This window comes from Rhipicephalus sanguineus, chromosome 1 (genome assembly GCF_013339695.2).
Source record: "Rhipicephalus sanguineus isolate Rsan-2018 chromosome 1, BIME_Rsan_1.4, whole genome shotgun sequence".
NCBI classification, from domain to species: domain Eukaryota; kingdom Metazoa; phylum Arthropoda; class Arachnida; order Ixodida; family Ixodidae; genus Rhipicephalus; species Rhipicephalus sanguineus.
This window is the reverse complement of record NC_051176.1, coordinates 92,838,957-92,857,054: the sequence shown is the minus strand read 5'-3', so window position 1 is coordinate 92,857,054 and position 18,098 is coordinate 92,838,957. Positions and strand designations below refer to the sequence as shown.

Genomic DNA, 18,098 nt, shown 5'->3' with positions numbered 1-18,098 from the left:
ATTGTCATAAAACACGCGGATAAAGGAGGTAGTATAGTAATCTGGCCTATAGAAAAATATAAAAACGAAGCTATCAGTACAACTCAGCAACAACACGCACTATCGAAAATAGCCACGGACCCGACCTCAAGAATATAGTAATAGCATACAACATACGATCACGGATTTTCTAGCTAGGGAATTAATCACACACTCTGAGCACGGCTTCCTGATGCCTAAAAACAAGCAAGCAGGCCGCTTCTACCTTCTTCCGAAGATCCATAAGGTATCCATAGATGAACTGCTTATCGCGCAAATCCCGGGCAGGCCTATAGTATCTAACAACAATACACCTACTGAGTCGCTATCAACATTTCTAAATCATCATTTATCTAAAATACCGTCTAACCTACCGTCTTTTGTTCAAGATACACCTCATTTCCTTCGAATAATAGATTCTATTAACGAAACACAAACACTCTCGGATCAGGCCTTTCTGGTAAGATTAGATGTCTGCTCCTTGTATACGAATGTACCTATCGCTGAAGGGATTGAAACGGTCTCAAAATCACTCATAGAAAGCAAGCAAATACATAATGCTGAAGTTTACCTATCGTTACTGAACTAAGTCTTGACGCTAAATTATTTTGAATTTGATTCGTCTTACTACCTGCAAACTTTCGGCACTAGTATGGGGAACCCCTTTTGCGCCAACATACGCCAACATACGCCAACATTTTATGGGACAGTTAGAATCAGAGCTGTTGGGAATCATGTCCAGTGAAGCCTCCACCTATCTCCGTTACACAGATGACATATTTATCATATGGGACATGGCGTAAGTACGCTAAACGCATTCATTGACCATGTAACAAGTTTCACTCTAGTATTAAGTTCACCATGCACTATTCTTCCAGTGAAATTAACGTTCTAGACACGACGGTATCTGTTGAAGCAGGAAAATTAAGACGACGCTTTACAGAAAACCAACAGACAGCCAGCATACCTAGATCACCCGCGACACTGCAAACAAGGATATTTGTAGGACAGGCGAGGCGTATAAGAAGGATCTGTAGCGTACAGTGACTACGTTCACCACTTAAGGCAACCTAAAGGAAACATTAGTTAAAAGAAATTACCCGCAAGATGCTCTAAACATGGTCTACAAGGAAGCATGTCAACTAGATAGGAAATCATCACTAGCTCAAAGGGCCCCCGTAGCACAGCCCAACCAGCCGCCAGCATTTATAACCAAATACTCAAATGCGCTAACCAACATAAATAACATCCTCCGTAAGTATTACCCAATACTGGCAAGCAACGAGGGCCTCAGAAATGCGTTTCCAGGAGTACCAAAGGTCGTGTGTCGCCGCATAGGAATTTTAAGGACGTGTTAGTGCATGCAAAGGTAAACGCTTCATTCTACTGCCTACATAGACACCTTGTTCTCGTCCAAGATGTAAGACTTGTAAACACTTCATGGTGACGTTATAATTAAAAGTACCGGAAGTGATTACGTCCATCATATAAAATCTAGTTTTACCTGCACTAGTTCAAACGTTATCTACATGATGGAATGTTCATATTGTCAAAAACCGGCACATTGGCGAGACGGGACAACCTGTTAATTTAGATTAAACGTGCATCGCGCGGACACGGCGAAGAAGCTACCCAAAGCAGTGGCACAGCATTTTAATGTAGCAGGCCACAACTTCGAAGATCCCGAACTTTACATACTTCTATCAAACTTCCGGTCCCCAAGAGACAGAAAATATACAGAGTCATACCTTATTCACAAGTTCAATACACTCCAGCCAGCACGTATTAACGTTTCAAAGGGAGCTCTTGATCTATTCGATATGGTACATACACAACGAAAAACGAATGAGAGTTAATAACTTCTTCTTGGCATTTCGAACCTACTATTGTTAAAATGCCACGTGCTTCCATTGACAATCATTCAGTGAAACGTACACCTTCCCGCCCCCCCCCCCGCCCCCGGTTTTATTTTTTTTTTTCTCGTTCCTTATGACTCACCTAGTCGTCGCGGTGGCCTTTCCCACCCTCCCTCCCCACCCCTTCTCCCCTATTTTGGAGAGGGCACAAAGCATATACACACGAGAGCTAAGGAAATCAGTTCCAGCCTTGAAGAAGACAAGTCCACTTGTCGAAACGTTGGCTCGAGCACCCACCCCCTGTTTACGGATTTTTTCATCGCAGCTTTCATCTTCCACTTCCTGCCGTTTTTTGGATTTATATTGGATAGCTGGTTCATCGTACAGAGGAGGGTCGCGCGAAATACCGCCACGTCATATTGCGCTGGCGTCATATCTATCACGAACTTTGTGAGTACACTAATGTTTTTTGTGAGTCCGCTGTGGTCGCTTCGCCCGGTGCTTTCCTCGGAAAGACTTGACAGCTCTGGTTCGATCCCCAGTGCCGGCCGCCCACCCAGCGGTTTCAAATGGGTACAGGCGGGCTTCGTAGTGGCGCTACAATGCCACTGTGGCGCGGAGCTTACAACGCTTTGGAGGATTCACAAACCGCTGCACGGGTCCAAGGGGGACTTTGACGCCCAGTTTGTGATATCCTTCAAATCGTATATATATATATATATATATATATATATAATATATATATATATATATATAATAATATATATTATATATATAATATATATATATATATATATATATATATATACAGTACACAGGTGTTTCAGCTAAAAAGCACCAAGTATTAAAAAATTAAGCATACGCGCTACGCGTCTACAATCAGTGCAGTATTGTTCTGAGCCATATAGAGCAAGTCAGAATATTTTTTGCAATCCGCCAAGCTCGGCAAATAACAAAGATTGCTGAATGAACTTTTTAAATATTAGCTCTAGAGAAAAGATTTCAATACAAAAGTTGTAGCGCTTGTTCAGGAACATCGAATTTTTCAATCTATGTTAAGATAACTCCCCTACTTAATTTTTTTTCCGGCCTTTCTTTAAAGCGCGCGAATTTTTAAAAAATACCACGTGACTGCCGCCAACGCGCGGCACTTTGAGTGCCCTCAAATGTAAGTTAAACGAATTATCAAAGGCTTCTTCGCGTACGCAGATCGATTGAACAGGTTATCGGTGACTGCAATGGACGTTAAGCGACAAATTGAGCATACCGTTTCAACAACAACAACGACCAAAAATTCTTCAATGAAAAAGCGGCAGCCACGGAGCAAGTGCCACGTGAGACTGTAGGCAGCATTTGATGCAGCGTAGGCATTTTCGCTTTTTTTTTTTTCGCCAATAAAGAAACGCATTGGAAAGGGCGAGGGTTACAGCGTGATGAAGGACCGAGATAAAAGGTTCACTTACACGTGGCGGCAGCTCTTTCGTAGACTTTTCTTTAGACGGTACGCCCCTACCATCATTTTGCGTCCCTCGCAGTCACCGGTAGCCTGCTCAAGCGAGCTTCGTGCGCGGAGCAGCCTTCGATAATTCGTTCAACTTACATTTGAGTGCACTAAAAGCGCCGCGCGTTAGGCGGCAGTCACGTGGTATTTTTTTTTAAGTTCGCGCGCTTTAAAGAAAGGCCGGAAAAAAATTAAGCAGGGGAATTATCTTAGCAGAAATGAAAAATTTCGATGTTTCTGAACAAGCGCTACAACTTTTGTACTGGAAAATTTTCTCTAGAGTTAATATTAAAAGTTCATTAAGCAATCTTTCTTAATTACCGAGCTTGGCGGATTGTAAAAAATATTCTGACGTGCCCTATATGGCTCAGAACAATACTGCGCTAATTGGAGACGCGTAGCACCTATGTTTAGTTATTTTAATACCTGGTGCTTTTTTAGCTGAAACACCCTGTATATATGGTTGAACGAGTGATGAACTACTTTTGTGGTTGCGTGACGTTGCTTCCAAGGTTAATTAAAGAATTAAAGGGCTCTTTATTCACTTTATTCTAATTACTTTGAAACAGTTTCATATGCAATACCCAGGACGTGCTGGAAGAAGCTAATTAAAAGAATCCGAGATATCAGTACTAGCGACATTCATTTCCTGGGCACAGAAGAATATGTATGCACAACTTGCATGTAGACAGCACGTACCAACCCGTTGCCTTGGGTGTCACTGGTGATTTAAATAGTTAATGCTAGCATAGCTAAAGCCTTTATTGTAAAGCCTGTCGAGGCGTGCATTCATCATACTTGGTGCGCTGGTAGTTTTCGGGCGGGATAAAAAAAAAACTTATAAACTGTTTATAATTGTGCTCGCAAGTTGCTAACGCGGAAACATTGCAGCAATCAACGTCAGAATGACAGGGCATCTCGAAGCCTTTAATTGTTCAACCTATCGTACACTTTATAACTATTGAATGTTTGTGTATTTTTCTGCGATGAAGCTTTCCTTCCGAAAATATTTGACGTGACCCGGTATTTCCTTGCTCAGAAAGTAATGTAAATGCGCTTATCCTCGGCCTTCATTCTTTCACTGCCTGCATGTGCATCCGAGCCAAAACGACGCATGACAATGTGTGTAGGACAGACAGCAGCGGCTGCTGCATACTTCGCTATTCGTCCTTGTTTGCTCTTTTGTTCGCATTGCGACAACAATCGGCCAGTTGACTCTGCTGATGTCACAAATAGAAGCCGAGTATTGCTGCAATAGAGTCATTTTAAAGTGAGGCGCTACTCAAAAAAAAATTTTTTCGTTAATATATATCCTAGAGAAATATAATGTTTTCTGTTTACGTAGTTCCTTATGCTAATTTCTAATGTCTAATAAATTTTATAGTGAGTTACAGAGTTTTATTTCTGTATTATGACAATGCGCAGAAGGCAGACATTTTACAGCAGAGCAGTGCCCGCTGTTTGTGCGTTTCGCGATGTAGACAAGAAACAATCATCATCAAGGCGGTGCGCGCTCTCTACGTCTTTTTTTCTCCATCTTCTGCATCGCTCCCCGAACACGTGCGCCCGTCGCGCGCTCTCCCGCTGCGCCTATTTGTCCGGCGTGGGATGCAATAACTCGGACGGCCTAGAGAACGGGCACAGAGAGATAGAAAGAGAGAGAGAGAGAAAAAAGAAAGAGATAGAAAGAAAGAGAGACTTAGAGAGAAAAAAGGGAAGAGCGAGAAAAAAAGTTGGAAAGGCAGAGAAAGAAATAAGCAGAGAGAGAAAGAGAAAGAAACCGACCCAAAAAAAAAGACATATAAGAAACAAAGTAATAGGAAGAGAGATAGAGAGAGAACCAAAGAAAGAGACAGAAAGAAATAGAGAGAAAGATAGAAAGAAAGGGGAAGCGAGAAATACATAGAAAGCTAATTAAGCTACTTGGTTATGGGATTGCCCAGCGATTCCCAATCGAACCTGATCGATACCTTACCATTTACAATGTGATCACGAGAACACTTCGTGCATCGGCGTGTGCATGCACGTGTGCCTAGTCAACCCAGGACCAGCCGAGTGCCGACCATCTCTGATGTTCCCCAGCCTTGCACGACTCAGTGCAAGCTGCGCAAATTTTTGTTTTGCCTCCACTTCTTTTTATCCCTAGCCTTTGATGTTTATGGGCCATTAATGGATTATGTTCCTCTACATCGGCTGCGCAATGCCGAAAACGTACTGAAAAGTGCACATAAAATAACTTAATGAGCATGAAAAATGAACACCTTTGAAGTCGTAAACTGTTCAGATTCCAGTAATCGTTTTATTTGAAATTTGTAATAAATGTGTTAATGATAACAAAGCTGAAAGAAAATAACAGCCATCATACCATGTTAAAAAAAAATCGTGCGAAAAGTTTCATCCAGATCCGAGCATCAGAAGTACCAAAAACAACAATGTCCAAACTGATGAAGTTGCCAAAAAATGCATCTTGAGAAAACTGCATTGCAAAGGTATATTGAAAGCTTGTCTATGCGACAAACATGCCTTTTTTTTTTCTTGCTTTATGGTCATATGGAGAATGTGGCTTTGCTGAACATCTCACGTGAGCCTCAATCGCAAGAAGCCGCGCTGATTTGGCCAGATTGCTCTAGACCAGGGGTCTCAAGCTCACCTCAGCAAGTGGGCTCCATTCCAGGGTGTCGGAACGGAACGAAAACCGAAAACGAAAAAACGAAAAAAACGATATTTTTGACCGGAACGAAAACGTAACCGAAACTTTATTTATTGTTTCGTTCCGGAGTGAAACCGAAATTTTTTCAATCGTTTTTCGGTTCACGAGAAAACTTTGCAATCCGGAACAATTGAGCTCATGCAACGTGAGCAGTTATGCATATTTCAGGGTACAGTATTAGCGCGTACCACAGGCAGCAATTCCCAAGCAAAGATATGTTGAGATTGTGCGAAAAACGAAAACAGTGGCAACCAGAGATGTTTATATTAACGCAAGTTGACTTTCATGCGCCTGTCATGCAGGCCAAAGTGGAGAGGGCAATGTCGGCGCTGAAGTCTGTTACAGCGAAAGCTCTTATGGGATCACAACAGCTGACTTTGGCACCATAGTTGTCCGTGACCGCTATCGCGTGACTTAAGAAAAAAAAAATGAGAAACAGATTTCTAGGATCGGATGAGATTTTAACCCGCGCCCTCTGTGTGGCAGTCGGGTCTTCCACCAGAGTGCCACGCTGGTGCTTACAACTCCTTCACAAAAACACTCTATACAGGCGTCATGTCGGGCAAGGAATCGCGTTAACATATGTAATATAGCGTGGCAGAAGAGGAAAATAACATCCAGTCATCAGACAATGCTAATAACGCAAAGAGTGTGTGCCTTAATGCTGGGCTTAAGGTCAGGGGGAGCTCGGAGGGGCCCGGCCCCCCTTCCATTTCTTAAGGAGGGGCTGTATGTATGTGGTGTATGTATGTATCAGGCCCGTAGCCAGGAATTTATTCGGGGAGGGGGGGGCACTTGCTGAAAGCTTTGACTATTTGAGAAAAACGCCTATTTTCATTATTTATTTTCGGTAAGACACAATGTATCATAAAGACTTCGGAGCCCCCCCCCCCCCCCTGGCTACGGGTCTGGTATGTATATAGGTCGCCGTCCTCTGAACCCCCCCCCCCCCTCCAATGAAGGGAGACTTTAAAGGGACACTAAAGAGCAAAACAATTTTTCTCGCATTAGTAAAGTAGTCTTCCACGATACCAAAACACCACGCTTTGTGCGCGAAGACGCTTAATAAGCGAGAAAACGAGCAAAAAGAAAATACAGGTGGCGACGCCACCTTGGAATTACTGCACTATTTGCCGTGACGTCACATATTTTTGACGGCGCCTGCTTGGGCCTACGTAGTTCCTAATCGGTTAAATCGAAGTACATTGTCCTCTGAGGGGGCCAGAGACTTGACATAACGAGTTTTGTGGAATTTCGTCGAGCCAGTGGCGCCAAAATACATTAAATGCTCTTTGAAGTCTTTTACGTCACGAATTACAAAGTTCGGCGCGAAATTTAAAAATGAGACTTTGAACTTGGTTTTCTCCTCTAATAATAAACCTATGGTGGTGAAATAAACTAACAAGAGTTCTCCGAGCACACTTTATCAATCTAAACCAATTCAGTGTTTCTCATTAGTGTCCCTTTAAGCCCTCCTTTAATGCTTTCCACCAGTGTTGCGGAGTTGCCCCACCAGATTGGAATGACTCCGGAATCATTCCACATTTTCCCGATCCCGGAATTCCGGTTGCGTGTTCCGTGTTTGTCTTTCGTGTTTGTCTTTTGAGAAAATAAATACTATGACTGAAATTAATACTGGTTTGTGCTAGTTGGTAGGGATTCGTGGTACTGTTACTTCCACTCCTCTGAAGAACGTGTTTTACCCTTGTCCCGCTTTCTTAAGAGGAGGGCAAGTAACTACATCACAAATCCAGTGTTTTTTTTTTATGATAACCTTTACTTCGAATTTTCGCATACAAAAAAAAAAAAACGTTACGAACCGTTACGGAACGTTTTTTTTTTTTCGATCCGGAACAGAAACGGAACGGAACTTTTTGCGGTGGAACGAAACTAAAACCGAAACGAAAAACATTTCGTTCCGACACCCTGCTCCATTCACAAAATTTAGTCCCGCAAAAGGCCAACACAGTGTCGAAGATTGGACGGGGGGGGGGGGGGGGGGGGGGGGAAGGCAGTGGGCGGGGTTAATAATAATAATTGTTGGGGTTTAACGTCCCAAAACGACGATATGACTATGAGAGACGCCGTAGTGGAGTGCTCTGGAAATTTCGACCGCCTGGGGTTGTTTTACGTGCACCTAAATCTAAGCACACGGTCCTCAAGCATTTTCACCTCCATCGAAAATGCGGCCGCCGCGACCGGCGGGTCAGCAGTCGAGCACCATAACCACTAGACCAGCGCGGCAGGTAGGGTGGGAGTGGAGGGGGTTGACCAAAATGTCATTCAACGTTGCTATTTGAAAGAAGGCCTTTCTCATATCTGAGTAACCTCTGAAGGGGGTTTGACGTCAGAGTTTGAGATGCTTGTCGATACTGATCTGCAGGATGACTGAAATCTGGACACCGATTCTTAAATATAGAGCTGCTCTTTGTTGCAGCACGTGGTGACCGCATGGGGGGCATCACGAAAAAAAAATGCTTGAGACCAGTAAGAACACACACGTTCAAACGTGGTTCTATATATATATATATATATATATACATATATATATATATATATATATATATATATATATATATATATATATATATATATATATATATATATATATACCCGGTATTGCTATGGAAACGTATATATATATATATATATATATATATATATATATATATACATATATATATATATATATATATTCTTGTGCGGGCCGCGTGTTCGACACCCCTGCTCTAGACAATGCGCGTAGGGGGGTGGTTTCTTGTTAGAAGGAAAGTGGTGTCATCTTCTGCAGCTCATAATGGGGCTCAGCGCCACCGGGAATGTAGCAAGAAAATTGCCGTGCGTATGCATAATAGGCATGTCTCATTTGCCGCCCTGCTGCCGCACGGAATTTTCGACCCCTCTTTTCTTTCGCGAAGCGATGACCATCACAACACGGACAATTAAAAGCATCAATAACGTGTTTTATTATCCGAAAACAACCAGGCGATTTGTTAAAGTGCTTTCCATCGAGACGAAGTATGACATACTCTCACTACTCTTAAATCTTAGAAATAAATTTAGAGAAAAGTAGGAGACCTGGCAGTCGTGTTTTCCTTCCATCTCACAAATGCACTGCTAAGCAGGTGGGACATCGAATAACCATTGTTCTTTGTCTTGTCGCGAAGCAGCTGAGCGATGTCTGTTCGAAGATTGACAAAAAAAAAATTGAAGACAGAAAGACAGCACTATTAAGCCTTGCTAGTTCACAATTTTTTCGCCTGGAAAACTTGGCACCTGATGCAAAAGCAAGAGAGAAAAAGATAGAACTAAGATAGAAAAGCAGGTATGTATCCCCCAAAATGGTCTGGTTCACGACCAAACGGAGGAGACGCTATTGCAGAACGATTACATAATATAATAATAATAACACGTTCTGGCGTTTTACGTGCCATAACCACGATAATGGTCATGAGGGCACACCGTAGTGGAGGTCTCCGCGAAATCTAGACCATCTGGTGCTCTTTAACTTGCGCGACATCGAACAGTACCACGGATCTACCCGACTATGGTGTGTGCGTGTGCGTGCCGTGTGTGTGGTGTGTTGGTGTGTGTGGTGTGTGTAGTGTGTGGTGTGTGTGTGCGCGCGCGGCAGTGTGCGTGCCGTGCCTGTGGTGTGTGTGGTGTGTGCTGCGTGCGTGCGTGTGTGTGTGTGGCGTGCGTGCGTGCGTGCGTGTGTGTGTGTGTGTGTGCGTGCGTTGCGTGCGTGTGTGTGGTGTGTGTGTGTGTGTGTGTGTGTGTGTGTGTGTGTGTGTGTGTGTGTGTGTGTGTGTGTGTGTGTGTGTGTGTGTGTGTGTGTGTGTGTGTGTGTGTGTGCGTGCGTGTGTGGGGGGGGGGGGGTACGCGGACTTTCACTGCACAAGGAATTTGAGTCTACAAACAAAAAGGACTGCTTTATCATTCTCGCGTTCATTGTGCATCATGCTTGCCCTAACCTCTCGCCTGCAAAGCACACCCTATACGCAATTTTCAAGCTCAAACACCTCACTTCAGACACAGCCTGTTTCGCGAATGGAATGCGTTGCGAGAAAAGCCCGGGGCAAAACTATTACTCTTTTTCTGGAATCCCCGAGTAGCGAGAGCGTCTCGGACCCGCGGATTGCCATGGAAACGTGTACATTCTGCACAGCAGTGCCAGTAATCATTCGCGAAAAAAATTGTGTCACTTCCGCCTCACGCTCACCAATGCAGCGAGGTTTATTGGGCCATCTGCTAACTTTCTTCCACCATGACTTCACCAAGCCTTTTGGCGACGCTGTCACCTTGGCGAGATTTCACGAGTCTACAGCGCCGGACACGTTCTGTCGTCTACGACGGGGACACAGAAGTTTGGCATTGTGCCAACCGTGCTAAGAAACTGAGACAGATACATTGCCGGTCGTAGACACCGACACTCCCTGCACCTGTCTCATAAGATCTCGCTAAAGTGGCAGTGTCGCCGAAGGGGAACATCTCACAATACGGCCCAGTTTGCGTAGCTTCTCTATAGCTTAGCGAACAGATTTTGCGAGAGCTCAGGACAGACAGAGATATACTATTAGCTTTATTCTGCATTATCTTGATGTCCCTTAGTTGTGCCTCAGAGTGGCATCTTCCTCTTACTGTCGCCAATAATTAGGGCCGTCTTTTTAAGGCTACTCAATGAGGAGATAAGTAATCATTAACGCGGCAGTAAGTGGTTCGTAAAAATGATTCTGTTTACCAAGGTACCCGGCGAGTTTCCGCAACTACTTTTGTTCCTTCTATACGAGCGTATGGGACTTGGTACATTGTAAGTCACTGAAGGTGTCACGAAGTGATCGCACTGAAAGAGAGAGACTTTAATAACAAATGGCCCTCTAGTGCACTCCATCGGCACTGGATACATGCTGTCATGTGTTTCAGCCATCTCTGAATTGATTATTATTGCACACGGTAGCAGTCGTTTTGCTCTTGCGTGTAAATCAATGATTATAAATAGTGCTAAACAGGCTCTTGGCCATATCAGTATAGCGGGAATGTCAAATTTAAGGGATATCTGGTCTGTTTCCCGTAGTATCCATGCAGCTCATTTCTTTTCTCCGTAGGGAACACTGATGCGTATAGGCTCTTATCCAATAACGACGTTGCCTTGGCGAAGACGTTCACATGACAGTTCGACGTGTGAATTTCTTATATGCCACGCGAAGGCCTTTTGCCCTTGTTTGTTTGTTGATGTAGTTGTTTTTTCATAACGAAGTCTCGCCTTCTTTGAGCTCGTGGCGAGATTTTTTGACTGACCGAGCGACTGCTTGCTGCAGGCAATGTCGATGATCAACTGTCCGAATGTACAGCTGGTCGGTACCTGATGATGACATCATCTTCTATTGTACTATGAGAGAAAAATCAATGAAAGCGGTTGCCGGACACTATCCTTTGAATCCCGTTCTTTTAAAGCTGTTTACAGTTTTTTTTTCCTCTTTCTTTCAGAGCCGTTCATTTGGTTTTGTTTGCAGAGCATAGACAAATAAGACAGAAGCAACTGCAGGCGTAGTTAGGTCAGCGTGAATTGTGTGTATTTGCGAAAGCTATTCTTGTGTTTATATTTTACTTTTGAACTTGATTACATATATCCCTATCCACTAGCTTTCCTTTGTTGTATGTGGGTCGAAAATAAATATGCGAGCAAGTTAAAATGCGTCGTGGAGCTGAGAAAAGCGTTCGTCACATCCTGACGCCTTTTAGCGTAGTTCCACTCGCATGTTGAAAAGAAATCTGTACTTGTCGTTCGAAAACGCGTCCACAAACGTGTGCATATAAAACAAGGAGAAGTAGGCTGCCGCGGAGTTGGGCTGAGGCGTTGGGAGCTGTCTCGGTTGCCGATTCGTAAGGTGAGCGCAAATCAAAAAAGGATATTATTGAAGACATTTATAACTTCAGAATGTGATCAGCACATGGAAAAAACTGAAGCTAGAGCGCCCTGCAGTAGCGTTAAAAGCTCATGTGACAAATTACTACGTTTACGCATGTGGGGCAGTATAGTATAGCCTACCCTAACAGGATCGGTAAAGTAATGAGAAAAACTGGGTATATTGAAATACCAAATATAGCAGCTTCAGCGTTTCTCCTGCACTCCATGACGAAGCAAGTTTCACTGCGGAACTTCGTATCTAAACGCCTCTCTCATTTCACGAAACCATTTGCTGTGTTTCACAACAAAAGTTAAATTTTTATTAACCTTAACGAAGTGGAGGTGACCATCAAAAAGGTCAAGCAGCATAGCCGCGAAAATTGAAATCGATGGTTGCGTTGTTGCACTTTTAAGTATACTGGTAGCTCACTTTTGTGTTCTGCACAGAATATATCAGCATATTTCGAAAAATAGTGTTTCCTTTTATCATTTTTTACAAGTGATCTCGTGACCAGAAAACCTTTGCTCGCGTCATTTTTCTCATACGAAAATAGGAACGTTGAATGTTGTATGAAGTAAAAAACGTCACAATTTCGCCACAGTGGCGTAGCAATAAACGCGATAGCAACTCATTGGAACGTTGTACGAAGTAAGGCTAGCAACTGACACATAGCATCCGACCTGGCGCAACGCAACAAAACGCTGACGTAAGGCAACGCGGCCGCTGCAGAGAGCGGTGCGACCTTCGTGCTTTCTGTCGCGTCAACGCAAACTGAGCGGTGAGAACGCAGTACGCACAAAGGTGTGAGCCGCCTGCTAATCCCTGTCAAGATAGGGCGCGCTTGACCGCGCCCAGCCGCTCAAAATACGAAGTTCCTGCCAGAGCCACGGCGGAGACGTCGCAATTCCTATCCGCTTAAGCCGCTTTTGTCGGCTGCCCTCACAAGGCTTTACGGGCACTTCGAAGATACGACGGGTGGGCGATGTTATCGCCCTAGAACTTTATACGGAACCTCACGGCGACGGCAAAACTGCGCCTGCAGCGTCCGTATAATTGATATGGCAATAAAACAGGTAGCTTCACCTCTCTGGATTCCTCCACGCTTCACTTTATGATAACTGAGATGTGTCGGCCGGTGCTGCTGAAATATTGATGGATTAGCAGTGTATCGCATGCACTGCGAACTTTCATTTTGATTCTTTTTCTTGCTCTCTTAACAGAGATTTCGCTGAAGAGCCTGGCTTTGCTAGGCAACCCTCCGCAGAAAAAAAATGATTAAGCCATTTCTTGCAGCAGTTACTCTTCTAATAGTTACCGGTGAGTATATACACGTAGTACGTCGTTAGAAATGTGTTGAAAACTGTGAAGTTTCATCTTAAAGCTGGCTTGAGTGCCAGCATGGATTTCTGTTGAGTTAGAGTTAGACATAAATGAAACCCTGTTTTTTTATAGAACATTTGTTTTCTTACCAATATTCCTAACGCGGTCTTGTATGTCGTCTACGAAAGAGATAGTGTGATATTTTCACACACGCGCCTTTGAAGGCCAACTGCAACGAAATTTCACGTTGACTAAGTTGGTCATGAGTGAGTAGTACATACCATTGAAACGACCTTGACAAGGCCGCAGGACTGGGAGTGGTATAGTTTTTTGTTAATGATAATAATTGATTGGGTCTTATGCATCGAAACAACGATATGATTATGAGGCAAGCCGTAGCGGTGGTCTTCGGACTAATTTCTACCACCTGGCGTTCTTAACAAGCGCATAAATTCGAGCACACTGGTGTTAACGCGACAGCGTTAAAGAGCTCGTTTCGCAGAAATTCCGGTGTCTGCGGCGGTGTCGCTGTGAGCGAAAAATAGGCGTTGTCCGTGAGCGAAAATTCGAGATATATGCAACTAAATAAACAAACTTCGACCCGAGTGAGAATCGAACCTAGGCATCCTGCGTGGCAAGCAGGTGTTCTACCAAGGAGCCAAGCCAGGGCTGGAACCTGTTTCGTAAAAAAACACTAAGAACGTCTTGTAGTGGGAGCAGTCGCTTTAACGCATGCAATATTGCGTGGCAGAATCGTAGAAGCGCACCAGACGTCAAAACATGTGAAGTGCGCAACGAGTCGGTGTATTGAATCTGCTCACCCATTAAAACGCTTGCAGCTGCGGAGGTGCACGTGGCACTTTACGGACGCGGAGTGGGTACATCGCCGATTTGCAAAAGGAAGAATTATGGCGTAGTGGGCACTTCGCAAGTGCACTTGCAGTAGGCATGCTAGGATAGTTTGAAACGGCCAATGTTACACGCACAAACGTTCCTTTTCTTGCGGCACGGTTGAAGGCCATGCGCACGGGGCCCGGTGACGCTATTGTGTTCTGCTCAGAGTGTCGGAACGAAATGTTTTTCGTTGCGGTTTTAGTTTCGTTTACCGCAAAAAGTTCCGTTCCGTTTCTGTTCCGGAACGAAAAAACAAAGTGTTCCGTAACGGTTCGTAACGTTTTTTATGAAAAAAATTGAAGTTAAAGTAATCATTAAAAAAAACATTTGATTTGTGATGTAGTTACTTGCCTTCCTCCTAAGAAAGCGGGACAAGGGTAAAACACGTTCTTCAGAAGAGCGGAAGTAACTGTACGATGAATTCCTACCAACTAGCACAAACCAGTATACCCTTCAAAAACATATTTATTTTTTTCCAAATTCAATTACGATGTTTAGTGGGCTCAATGCTTTGTGACAAGGGAGTGAGCACGATCTCATAAGCAGCACGTCATTGAGTGTACTCTCTAATGTGCGAGACCGCTGTTCTGATAAAAAGATCGCCAGGCCTGCGCGAAATGCGCAGCACAGTCACAGCGAAAGTTGGAAGAGCGGCTTTGTAGAGCCCGTTGTAAAGTCTCTTGGGGCAACTGATACAAGTACACATGCAAGGTACCCACTACGCCATAAATCATCGTAATTTTTCTGAAGTAGCGAAGTTCCCACTATGTCATTTTTTGTCATTGTTCGGAGAATCGAGGCAGCCGCTACACATCTGTAAGGCATTATGTGCACTTTGTGCTGTGGCTGATGACGATGAAGAATTATGGCTGAGCACATTGCAGTGGGTGGGAAGCATTAAACCACACACTCTACGGAATTAGCATTGTGTGATGGCTGGTTGTCGTTTTACTCTTCTGCCACGCTGTATTAACATACGTTAACACGATTCCTTGCCCGACATGACGCCTGTATAGAGTATTTTTGCGAAGGAGTTATAAGCATCAGCGTGGCACTGTGGTGGAAGACTCGACTGCCACGCAGGGGGCGCGGTTTAAAATCCCATCCGATCCTATAAATTTGTTTCTCATTTCATTTTCCTTATTTCACGCGATAGTGGTCACGGACACGGGCGGCGCGGACAACTATGGTGCCAAAATCAGCTGTTGTGATCTCATAACAGCTTTCGCTGTAACAAATTCAGCGCCGACAATGCCCTCTCCACTTTGGCCTGCATGACAGGCCGGCAAAAGTTCACTTGCGTTAATATAAACATCTCTGGTTGCAACTGTTTTCGTTTTTCTCACAATTTCAACATATCTTTGCTTTGGAATTTCTGCCTGAGGTACGCGCTAACACTGGACCCCGAGATACGCTCACATTGCATGAGCTCAGTTGTTTCGGACTGCGCAGTTTCTCGTGAACCGAAAAACGATTGAAAAAGTTCGGTTCACTCCGGAACGAAGTGATAGATAAAGTTTCGGTTACGTTCTCGTTCCGGTCAAAAATATCGTTTTTTTCGTTTTTCGTTTTCGGTTTTCGTTCCGTTCCGACACCCTGGTTCTGCTATACGCTCTTCAAGGCGAAGCTCAAGCGTCCTCCAAGTTTTTCATTGCGTCTCGCCTCCGTCGAAGGGCGACCGACGCCCATAGCAGGGAGTCAAACTCGCGCCCTCTAGCATAGCAGCGCGACATCTTGCGTTCTAAGCTACCACGGCGGGTATAGTTTCCTCCTTAGCAGCCTACAAACAGCACCTAAGCAGACGACGCGAGCACCTGGAGGTTGTAGCTATGACGTGGGTCCACGCATGCCTCCTCAAAGACGCTTCTGCGGCCCTTTTCTCGAAGGTCACGCCAGAAACCACGCTTTCTATGTCATGCTTATGCCTTGCGTCATTCCCGGCGAGTTGTAATGACGGCATTTTCTTTTTAAGTTTCGGGTTAAAAATCTTGCAACCTTTCATGACACTTCCTCTCGTACTTCAAACGTCGGACGTATACACTATATGAAGCTATGCTTTTTATGCGGTTTGAAATTGTGTTACAGTTGCTCTTGAAAATCTATTGAAATGGAAAATCTATTGACCAAATATTTTGCGATCAAATAAGGACGTTGTGTTAGGTTTGTGGCTCTACGAGCGAGAATGTCGACAAGCGGATAATCTGCGAGAAAAGCGCTAACTTTTGTCGACATAGAGCCGTAGAAATAATTAATATAGTGTCTTCCAATAGGCTGATTCCGCCCACATTCTATAACATGGTATGATGTGCGATATCTACAATATCTCAGCAAAATAAACAGCAAGAAATGTGAAAAAAAAAACAACGGAACCTTACAAAAGCGAGGCATTAAAAACAAACAAAAACTGAAATTAATAAAGAATGAGAAATGCAAGGTTGCACATACTTCAAGAAGGCATTAAAAATGCATCATTGTCTTCATGCAATTCCATAATACTGATTAACTTGCCTGCCGAATCTGCTTTATATTTGGCAATGATGGTGCGCTTTGCTCTTCTCTGGTACAACTGGCTCAAGCGTCATCGTGAGAAGATAGTGAATTTTACGACCAACGTCTTTGGACAGCTATGAAAACGCATTGATTTCGAAAGTCAGAAATCGCATGCGATAGTTTTTTTTTTTTTTGCGATTGTTATTCAGGGATGGTTCTTGCGGCTCCACAAGTTCCTACCGGAGCTGTAGCATTGGATGCGCTCCAGCGCATGAATCTCTTCGCTACTACACCGCTTAAAACAGGTGAGCGATTTTATCGCTGATGGCGGTACTTAGTCGATTGGGCGGGACGCGACGCACGATCGTTGCCAGAACGCTGAAGCACTAGGATTAAGGCTTATTCCCACCTGCGACTGACACCGGTCGCGCGATCATTTGCGACCGGCGACAGCAAGCGACTCAAGTCGAACGGCCGATGTTCACACCGGCTAGCGGGAGGTCCTGCCCTTCGCTACACCGAATTCGCGCCTCCTCGCACCGCCACGGTCTCGTAAAATAAGCGGGAGGTTGTTGCTGCGCAAGCGATTGGTTTACAGGATTGCGACTGCAGTCGCGCGACTGAAGAATCGAGCAGCGAGCGACTAACTTGGTCGCGCGACCGGTGCTAGTCGCAGGTGTGAACAAGCGTTTATGTGTGTGTGGAACGAGAAAACTGCGAACCGAGTGGCTCGACTTATATCAGCAACAATCATATAAAGCAAGCAACACACACTGAGACGCAAGTCTGCCGTGGGTGCTTTTCCTATGCCCACCATGCATGTGTCCACCATGCTCCCTTGCGTGTCTAGCAGTAGTGCAAAGCGGGAAAATATAAATTTTAAACGAATCAGATACATACTTGGGCGTATTATACAAAACCTTAAAATGGCATTTGATTGACATTAAGCGCGTAAATGTGATGCTGGATGATGCGAGCCAATCATCATGTTGGGTAAATTATCAGCGATTGCGGCCAATGCCCAATACTGAAAAGCAGTTACGAAGCGAAAGTTCATGACTTCCACGTCAGACGCCTCGAAATGCAACAAGCGTAGTTGCGCCGCTACAGACCGTTTAAGGATCGCGCTTGATCGATGTGCGAACGAACGGCATAGCCCAGCACGAAGGATACTGTATTTCAGTGATGCGCGTACTTAAATATGTCACGCTACACACGAAAACTTAGCTCTGTGCAAAAACTTGCCCCCGAATGCAGCTTCCAGTGCTACTCTTATTAGTTTGGTATGATGAGAGAAAACTAGCTGATCACGTCAAGTCACTGCGCAGGTGTGTGGAGGCAGGGCGAGCCGTTCTTCCCATTCGCGCCTTTCAACCCTGCCGTTGGATTCGTCCTGGGCG

At 44.4% G+C, this 18,098-nt stretch overlaps 1 long non-coding RNA gene across 1 annotated transcript; it reads left to right on the top strand.

The window, feature by feature from the left end:
* Positions 1-13,212: 13,212 nt before the first annotated feature.
* LOC119386247 (uncharacterized) lies at positions 13,213-18,098 on the top strand. Its single transcript, XR_005182231.2, has 3 exons — positions 13,213-13,311; positions 16,908-17,003; positions 18,027-18,098. It is a non-coding gene; the product is annotated as an uncharacterized LOC119386247 (long non-coding RNA).